The sequence below is a fragment of the Sceloporus occidentalis genome, unplaced genomic scaffold (genome assembly GCF_023333645.1).
Source record: "Sceloporus occidentalis isolate IW3139 unplaced genomic scaffold, rSceOcc1.0.p SCAF_44, whole genome shotgun sequence".
Classification (NCBI taxonomy): Eukaryota; Metazoa; Chordata; class Lepidosauria; order Squamata; family Phrynosomatidae; genus Sceloporus; species Sceloporus occidentalis.
This window is the reverse complement of record NW_028317024.1, coordinates 4,721,240-4,731,382: the sequence shown is the minus strand read 5'-3', so window position 1 is coordinate 4,731,382 and position 10,143 is coordinate 4,721,240.

Sequence of the window (10,143 nt, the reverse complement as noted above, 5' to 3'; positions counted from 1 at the left end):
GCGGTCTTCTAGGTCAGTAATCTTGCCTTGCATCACCTGGACTTGATCCTCCATAGTATTATGGCGGTCCACCAGATCATTAAAAGCGGAGGCGAAGTCCTCAAACTTTCCTTCCAAGTGATCCGTGCGGGAACCCAATTGCTGCAGGTCTGATTTAATGTCGGACAACATGTCCTTAATCTCCGAGGTCATCGCCACCCTCATACTATCGAGCATATTTTGCAGAAGGTGAGTGGTAACTGGAGCATCTACTGCTTCGTCTTCCTCCTCCAACTCCGGCTGAGAAGCTGGAAGCGGCGGATCGCCGCCATCTTGGCCAGAGAAGGGCGGCCTAGCCCGTTTCCGGAAGTATTGCTGGAGCTTGTGCGTGGACCTCTTCGGGTGTTTAGAGGCCATTGAATCGAACGCCCAAGATGTCAGGAATAAAATAAACAAAAATAAATAAATAAAAGAAAGAAAAAAGTCCCAAATAAGCTATGTACGGCTGATATTTGGTCGGAGCTCTAGTGAGAGACGTCCATGCGGTTAGGCTGCCAGACCACGCCCCCCGCCTTAGGTGTTTTTTAATTCTTGCTTTGCTTTGTGTACTTATTGGTCATTATTATTCTAGTAGCAACACAGGATTCTGATTTTTTTTAAAAGCTTTTTAAGTTGTGTGCTTCTTTATCTTTGTATAATTTGTGTGCTATGCATATACATGACACATACACAACCTAAAAAGCAAAACAGGTAACCTCTAATAATCCAGCTGCTGGAGTCTGCAAACTCCCCTCCCCACATTCAGTGAGGGCAAAACAACTATGCAACTACCCCTAATGAATATGGTGGAAGACGTCGCTCAAGCTGACACTGAGCAGCACTATCCATATGCTTGAACACATTCTGCCAAAGGGGCTTTACTTCATATTAAAGCATTAATGGGTCAACAAAACCTTTCACTAAATGTTAGGCAGATGCAATGAACTGAAAACCAATTTTCCTCCCCCCTGTACTGTTATTTTTGAAAGGGAACTGTTATGAAGGCTTTTACTGGAGTATGGCATGCATTTCTGAGTCTCGTGGTATGCCCAAACAAAGGAACCTGTCAATAGAAATTCTGAAGACTTTGCATCTTATGGATATGTGTAAACAGACTATATGTAATAGAAGACTACTTCTTCTTGTTCCCAGTTTGCGATGTGATGGGCTAAAGTATTGGCAGTGGGAAGGTTAAATAAGTTTAGTATCTATTATTTACAACATAAGACATTTATTTCTTCATCAGAAGAAGTAGTGTTATGTCATATCTCCTTCATAGCATCACATAAATCTGTTAATCCTTAAATACAAAAAACATTTCAATAAACATACATTTTTTCTTGTTGACCGAAGCTAGCAACATAACGGGTGACAATAGAGAGAAAGGCAGATAACCTCTGTAACAGAAAATGTTTCAGCAAATTAAAAAAATATATATATTAGCCTGACATTTGGAACCAAAGGCAGTCAAGTGTTAATGACTTTTGTAATTATTACTAGACATGGGCAAGGTTCTTCAATATCACTTGCTCGCTTTTGGGCACACCTTGCACCTTGTGTTCATTTGCTCCATGATATAACCATCATCGGTGTAAAAGGCAAAGGCACTTTGCCTGACTGTGAGAACACAAGGTTAATTGGTAACTGCTAAAATAAATTTGTGAAGTTTTATAAAATGCAGTGTCATATTATTTCCATACACATATACAGTATGTAAAATTTATGCTGTACAGGTGATTACATGTGCTTAAGGGACAGCCTTGCCTAGAATTATATTTCCGGGACCAGAGGAATAATCAATAATTGTCAGCTAGATAACTGGCTCAGAAATACTGCTGCAATTGCCCCCCAGGCCGCCCTGAATCTACATTAAACGGCCGCGCGGCCGCCCATTTAAGTGGCCGATTTGGCCACACCAGGGCCGTCTTTAATGCCCGCAGCACCCGCGGTGGGCCGGCCGAACTGGCCGGCACACTGAGATGCCATTGCAGCCGATGTGGCTGCGAGTCTTAAAGCGGCGGTAAGACACGCTGGCCGCTTTAAAATCATTAAGCGGCCAGCGTGCCTGCACAGTGCCGCACAGTGTCCTGTTCGATGTGACTCCGCCCCCTTGATTGACACGTCACATTGTCAATGTGATGGGCCGCGCAAGGGGGCGGAGTCACACGGAACAGCTCCTCGTGACAGCTAGAGGAGCATGCTGGAGGACAGCAGCAGTGAAGGATGAGAGCAAAAACTTAAGTATTAAAAAGAATAAAAAAATTGTTGGGGTAATAGGCAGAAGGGGAGCCAAATTCAAAGGGGGGTCTGCATGGGTCAACAATTAAATACAAAATGGGGGTGGCTAGGGGGCATAAGTACACAACAGGGTGGTTGGGGCACCACATAAATCAATACACAAAGGTGGGGGTGGGTGGCTGGGTTCAAAATACATGGGTCATTAACAATGCAAAGGGGGGCATCAATACACAAGGGAGGGGGGCTGGCTGGGGACATCACATAAATCAATACACAAGGGTGTTGGGACATAATGTACAAAGGGGGCTGGCTGGGTGCACATATCCACATGGGGCAATACACAAGGGTGTGGGGGGGAAATACATTAAAACCAAAGGGGGGGCTGGCTGGGGCATCAATACACAAGGGGGAAAAACAAACAAAGAGCAAACCAGTGTGGAAAGCATTTTGGACGTGCGTGTCGGTGTGGCAGAGCCTGTCCTGTTGTGTGTGTGTTTGGGTGTCGGTGTGGCAGAGCCTGTCCTGGTGTGTGTTTGGGTATTGATGTGGCAGAGCCTGTCCTGGTGTCTGTGTGTTTGGCTGTCTGTGTGTCAGGGCCTGTTCTGGTGTGTGTGTGTGTCTGGGTGTCGGTGTAGCAGAGCCTGTCCTGGTGTGTGTTTGGGTATTGATGTGGCAGAGCCTGTCCTGGCGTCTGTGTGTTTGGCTGTCTGTGTGTCAGGGCCTGTTCTGGTGTGTGTGTGTCTGGGTGTTGGTCTGGCAGAGCCTGTCCTGTTGTGTGTGTGTTTGGGTGTCGGTGTGGCAGAGCCTGTACTGGTGTCAGGGCGGGCTGTTTGGGGACAAAATTGGCTCACGCTGGGCTGTTTGGGGACAAAGTTGGCTCACTCTGGACTGTAATGTTATCTTGATGCTTATCTTTTTTGTTACAAAGATTAGCTGTTTTTTAATGTATTAAACATCATTTTTTTTACTCCCAGTCCCATCACATTACATCAATATGCGTTAGAAAATCAGGAAAAGATGGGCATGGATGGTGTGCTGATTCGGTGGCACAACGGGCCACTTGACTAGACTTGCCCCCCAGGCCTTAGGCTGCCAGCCCTCCCCTGCTGCTGTTCCACTTTCCCCTGCTACTGGTGTCTGCATCCTGGCTGACAGCACTGCTGTGTCTACTCAAAATATCGGCATGCATAGGTATTTGGAGCACCTAATTATTATTTATTGTTTTATATAGCACCAATAAATTCCGTAGCGCTGTACAATCGGTAGACAGGACATAACAAGTTGACAGGTGAGGAGGGCCCTGCTCAAACAAGCTTACAGTCTAGAGGTGCAATGCTACCAACGCAATCTCCATTGGCGTTAGAGTTCATCTATACACATATCTATATCTACAAGATTATCAAAATGCATAAATTAACAAAGGCTGCCAAGTGACACCACACACGGAGAGCTGGTACGATTCATCCTGCAACAATGCACTAGGCCGTCCGAAACCCTTAACATAAGGGCCCTCTTTGCACCTAATGGGGCTAGGGGCAAGCTTCTCATATGTGGCCCCCTTTAGCCCAGTCATACCTGAATGTGATACCCCAAACCCCCTAGTATGGTAGGAAGATATGGAATCTGTCCTCCTGAACGGTTTGGCCCTCCAAATAAGAATGTTAAGGGCATCCCTTTCCAGCAGCACGTCTGCAGCCCAATACCACTTTATTCATCTGTGCATTTAGTAACCAGCTCCCCAATCCTAACCACCCCACATAAAAGCTAATGAATATGCCAAGGAAAACAGTCAATGCTTATACATAAAACATAGTTGCCATCATTTGAAGAAAAAAAATTCCTGGGACACTTTGCAGCACAGGGTGAATATTTGCCATACTTCCTGCCCCAAAGCTCTTCCCTCTTTGCTCAACCAATATCATCAGCACAATTTAGCTCTTATGGAACAGATTATATCACCGAGTTCCCACCAATGCATCTGTATATTGGTGCTACAGAGAATTAGAAAAAATATAGTAAAACAAATTACGTCATACCCAGTGATTTATTCACTTTTTGTGCTGGTCAGGGTCTGAGCAAGTGTTTTGGATGTGCTTAATTGTATATTAGGGACAATGGGACAGTAAAGTAACCAGAGTTGTATAGCATAACTCCCATCACTATATAGTGAGCCAGGCACTGATGGTAGTACACCATTACTCCCTTTACTATATACTGAGCCAGACACAGATGGTGGTACAGTACAATCATGCTTTTCTACATTATAACACTCTCACTCTAAAGTTTGTCAGATGGCCACCCTCAATCTCTTCAGCAGTGCTGGTTTTCCCACAAGCTGTACTGAGCCTCTGCGGCTCAGTAAATAGGTGTGAGAGAAACATATGCCAGGACACCTGCAGGGACAACATTTTGCCAGGACAGTGCCTCAAAAATCAGGACTGTTCTGGCAAAATTGGGACAGTTGGCAAGTAAACATAAAACTACAGACCAGATATAACCTTGGAAACAGCTGGAATAGGAGCAACAACATAACTGTTTAGCAATGGCCCCAAGGTTGGTAGCCCCATCTGTATCTCACATGTCACGTGGTCATATACACAATTACACCTTTATTGAAAAAATATGAAGGTGGCAAGATTTCACAACATAGGGGAAAGTGATTCTGATGAAGTGGCCTCATAAACAACTACAATTAAATAGACCAGTCAGAGGGGGTAATTACTGTAATAACACTATTTTTCAAGTTGTCAAGTTTACACACCTAACCTCCTAAAGTTTCTAATGCAGTATTTAATTATGAAGGTGTTAAATACTTGCAACCATAAAGAATTCAAAACTGATTGAGATCTTGTTGATTTGAGACAGGGCAGAATATATAAATAGGAATTGTTCTTTTTGCCTTCAGCAAGAATCCATTGCTTCTCTCAAATATGTCAGTATATAAACCTGCTATTTTGTATATGAAATGGTTTGATTTTATTTTTTTAGTTTTATATTTTTTTATTACTAATCAAAAGTTAAGACTATAAGGATAAGAATCATATCTGTGTTTCTTCGTATGTTTATTATGCATATTTTAAAAATAGTATTGACTATGTGAACCACTGAAATAATGAATTTGCATACATTTGCCTGTAGGGTCACACAGGCCCTGACAAACCACAGTATACACAAATCCTGCAAAGTAAATTGAACATACTAAAAATGTGCGTATGAAAAAATGTAGACTTTGTTATTTACTTTAAGATATAAAAGGAAATAGGTCAGCGACTTTGTTTCCATGGCAACTATTGTTGGAAAAAAAGATACTGACACCTTTGCTTATTTCTTTCTATAGTAAACATCATCCTGTAAATTCCATTATGTCAAAGCAGCTAGTGCAAACAACTGCATCTACTGGCAGTTATTACAAAATCATTAGCTGGTGTGTACTCATAAGAAAGTGAAAAAGGTCTGTGTTATATTATTAAGGGGTAGGCAAGCTCTGAACAGCAACAGTGTTTCTCTTAAAAAGATGGATACCCTAGTGATGTCACACACACACACACACACACACACACAATGTCTGTTTTAAAAAAAAGGGCCATTAAGAGCAGCCATCTTTACTATATAGGTGTAATAGGTGTAATTAATTTAACCACTATAATCAATATTCCTTCACGTGTCGAAGGGCTTCCATATGCGGGAGAAATTCTCAGAGAGCCGTCCTATTCTTCCTATGCCTCCATTTCGCAAGATGGGGACACCGGGACACGGTATGTGTCATGGTCCCTTCAATGAAGAAAGAGGAAAAATATATGAGTTCAACAAAGGGCAACAACTATTTGCAGGTTTTACATCATGTGCAAGTAAGCTCTGCTCTGGTGAGTTAAAATAGCCAAACCTTGAAAACAAAAACCCTTACAACAACTACACTTCTTGGGAAGATAAAAAGCAATGACACCTAGTATGTGTGTAAAGTGAAATGCTCAATTTAAATGGACACTTTTACAAAAATTACACCAAATGATGACAACATTTGTATGGGCAATGTTTTATTTCTGAGGTTTTTCTAACTAGTTCAATTACTTACACTTAGATGTGATGCACTGTTTGCTATAACACACACTATCTTTTGGAGTTGCTTAGCTGTTCATGAAAAACAAGGAAATTTGTAGCTGTGCTGACATAATTGCAAAAGGGTTTTCTAATGATCAGTTAGGCTTTTAAACTTAAACTTGGATTGGCCAACACAACGTGCCATTGGAACACAGGAGTGATGATTTCTGATGAAGGGCCTCTGTATGTTTATAAATGTATTACATAAAGAATCAGCTGTTTCCAGCTATAATAGTCATTTACAACATGAAAAATATCTACTCTGTGTTTCTGATCCATTTGATGTTACTTTAGTGGACAAGTTTTGCTTTTCTTTAAAAATAAAAAGGGCAGTGCAGTACTGTGCAAAGGTTATAGGAAGGTGTGAAAAAACACTGTAAAGCAAGAATGCTTTCAAAAACAGTAAAACATTGTATTTATCATTTAACAAAATGAGTGAAGTGAACAGAAGGAACATCTAAATCACACCAATATTTGGTGTGACCACCCTTTGTTGATTCTCAATTCTTCTAGGTACACTTGCACAGTAAGTCAGGCATATAGTTAGATGTATGATTAAACAGTTATACCAAACAGGTGCTAATGATGTATTGTGCACAATGCATGTGAAAAGAAAACACAAAAGAAACTACTACCACAAAGTTTGACAAAGGCTGGTGGTACAATAAGCGCAAGGAAAGAGTTAAAATACTAGCATTTGAAATACCCTGGGTGCCAGTTTTCACACATATATGTTTTGATGGGGTAAATTGAACTGACCAGCTACAAAGAAGTCCCAAATAGGACATTGGCAAAGTATGACCAGATTTGAAAAAAGTAGTTTGGAAATAGCAATATGCGTCTTGTACATATTGCACTATAACTCTTAAAAAAAACTTAAAAACAAAAGAACACTGGATTTTCAGGACAAATATTAGACTCTATTTAGTTTTTTCATTAGCTTTTGTAGATGAGTAAAATAAATTTTTTTTTTATAGTGATTAAGATGATATGATAAAAATAATGGTATCTGGATACACTACATGAGAGAGAAGAAAATTACAGCTAAACAGCAACACTGCAAAAATGTAAAAACACTCATTGTCATGAAGGATACAAAAATAATAAACGCTCTATCCTTAAGGGGTTAATATGTAGGTTGAAGCACCATAATTGCCCAGGCAACCAGTAAATGCTGGAATCTAGGCATGCTGTTAGCAATCACACCCCTATCATGCCAAGTCAGCCAGTACATGCTGAAACCTGGCTTGCTGCCCCCCTTGTGTATTGATGCTGCCAGAAGTACGGGGTCTGCACATCAGTTACAGCCACCCTGTTACGGCGGGATCTGGACAACACAGGTAATGCACCCACTATGCAGAAACTTATTTACAGCACGGAGTGTACAGGCAGAAAGTCCAAGGCAGAGGAACAATACAGGGCCAGAGGCAGACATACAGTGACTCTTGCAAACTCTCCTCCAAGACAGAAGTCAGTATATCTGAATGGGAATGAGGAAGCTGCCTGTAGCAGACTTTTAGGTTCATGCAGTGGCGTCGCTACAGGGGGGCAATTGCCCCCCCCTAGGTTAATCCTTGCCCCCCCTGTTGCCCCCCTGCCGAATTTGCAAAAAAATTGCAATGCAACTTTAAATCCCGTCTTTTTTTTTAATTTTTTTAATGCGGAGGAGAGGGGCGCCTAGCAACCGCTCGCTGCCCCCCATTCTCCTCCACGAGGCCTCTACCTCCGTCGCAGTGCCGGCATTTCATCCTGAGCGCCACCGCAGCAGAGAACGAAGACAGAAGCCTCGTGCTCCCGTCGCTGGACCTAAAGGTGAGAGAACTACAAAGGGGGAGGGTAGATAGTGAGTAGGGAGAGGGGTTAGAAAGTGATAAGGGAGGGGGTTAGAAAGTGATAAGGGAGGGAGAGGGGGTTAGAAAGTAATAAGGCAGGGGCGTCCAACATGGGCCCGCGGGCCGCACCTCGAGCATGTACTGGCTGACTTGGCATGATAGGAGTGTGATTGCTAACAACAATCAAAGTCCCATCATGCCTAGGTTCCAGCACTTACACATCCGACCAGTAAATGCTGGAACCTAGGCATGATGGGACTGTGATTGCTGTTAGCAATCACACTCCTATCATGCCAAGTCAGCCAGTACATGCTGAAACCTAGCTAGCTGCCCCCCTTGTGTATTGATGCTGCCAGCAGTATGGGGTCTGCACATCACTTACAGCCACCCTGTACCAGCATGTACTGGCTGACTTGGCATGATAGGAGTGTGATTGCTAACAGCAATCACAGTCCCATCATGCCTAGGTTCCAGCATTTACTGGTTGGATGTGTAAGTGCTGGAACCTAGGCATGATGGGACTTTGATTGCTGTTAGCAATCACACTCCTATCATGCCAAGTCAGCCAGTACATGCTGAAACCTAGCTAGTTGCCCCCCTTGTGTATTGATGCTGCCAGCAGTATGGGGTCTACACATCACTTACAGCCACCCTGTACCAGCATGTACTGGCTGACTTGGCATGATAGGAGTGTGATTGCTAACAGAAACCACAGCAAGCACAGTCCCATCATGCCTAGGTACTAGCATTTACTGGTTACCTGGGTATGATAGGAGTGTGATTGCAGTGTGGACGCCAGGGCTGGCTTTGGGGTATGCAACCTGTGATCTATGCGTGTAATTTAGGGGGTTTTAAATATACCTTTTAATTATGTGTTTTTTGGTGAATTCCAATTGATCTATACCTGCAAAGCTGGGGTTGTGTGTTATTCTGTAGATCCATATCTGCTATGCTATGTTTCCATACATTATTTATGTATACCTGCAAATACAGGGTTAATATGTCTTATTCAGTTGATTAATACCTGCAATGCTGTTTCCATGTATTTATTTGATCTATACCTGCAATGCTACGTTTCATATATTATTATTGTATACCTGCAAATACAGGATTTGTATGTCTGATTCTGATTATTTGAGATCACAAGTGAATTTCAGTTGATCTATACATGCAAAGCTTGGTTTGTGTGTTAATGTGTTGATCTATACCTGCTATCGGCAACTGGGGCTAATGTTAATATATATGGGCAGCAGGGGCATCAATACACAAGGGGCAAAAACACTAAGGGGGGTATAAACGACAATGCAGTGTGAAAAATCCATCCTGATGTAGACGTCTGTGACGTAGATTGTGTCCTGCTGTTTGTGTGTTTTTGGTTATCAGTGTAGCAGAGCCTGTCCTCGGTGTGTATGTATAGGTGTTGGTGTGGCAGAGCCTGTCCTGGTGTGTGTTTGGGTGTTGGTGTGGCAGAGCCTGTCCTGGTGTGTGTGTTCGGTTGTCAGTGTGTCAGAGCCTGTCCTGGTGTGTGTGTGTTTGGATGTGGGTGTGGCAGAGCCTGTCCTGATGTGTGTGGGTGTCTGTGTGACAGAGCCTGTCCTGGTGTGTGTGTGTGTGTTTAATTGTTGTTGGTGTGGCAGAGCCTGTCCTGGTGTGTGTGTCTGGGTGTCGGTGTGACAGAGCCTGTCCTGGTGTGTGTGTCTGGGTGTCGGTGTCACAGAGCCTGTCCTGGTGTGTGTGTTCAGTTGTCAGTGTGGCAGAGCCTGTCCTGGTGTGTGTCTGGGTGTCGGTGTGACAGAGCCTGTCCTGGTGTGTGTGTGTGTGTTTGGTTGTCGGTGTGGCAGAGCCTGTCCTGGTGTGTGTCTGTCACAGAGCCTGTCCTGGTGTGTGTGTTTGGTTGTCAGTGTGGCAGAGCCTGTCCTGGTGTGTGTGTCTGTCACAGAGCCTGTCCTGGTGTGTG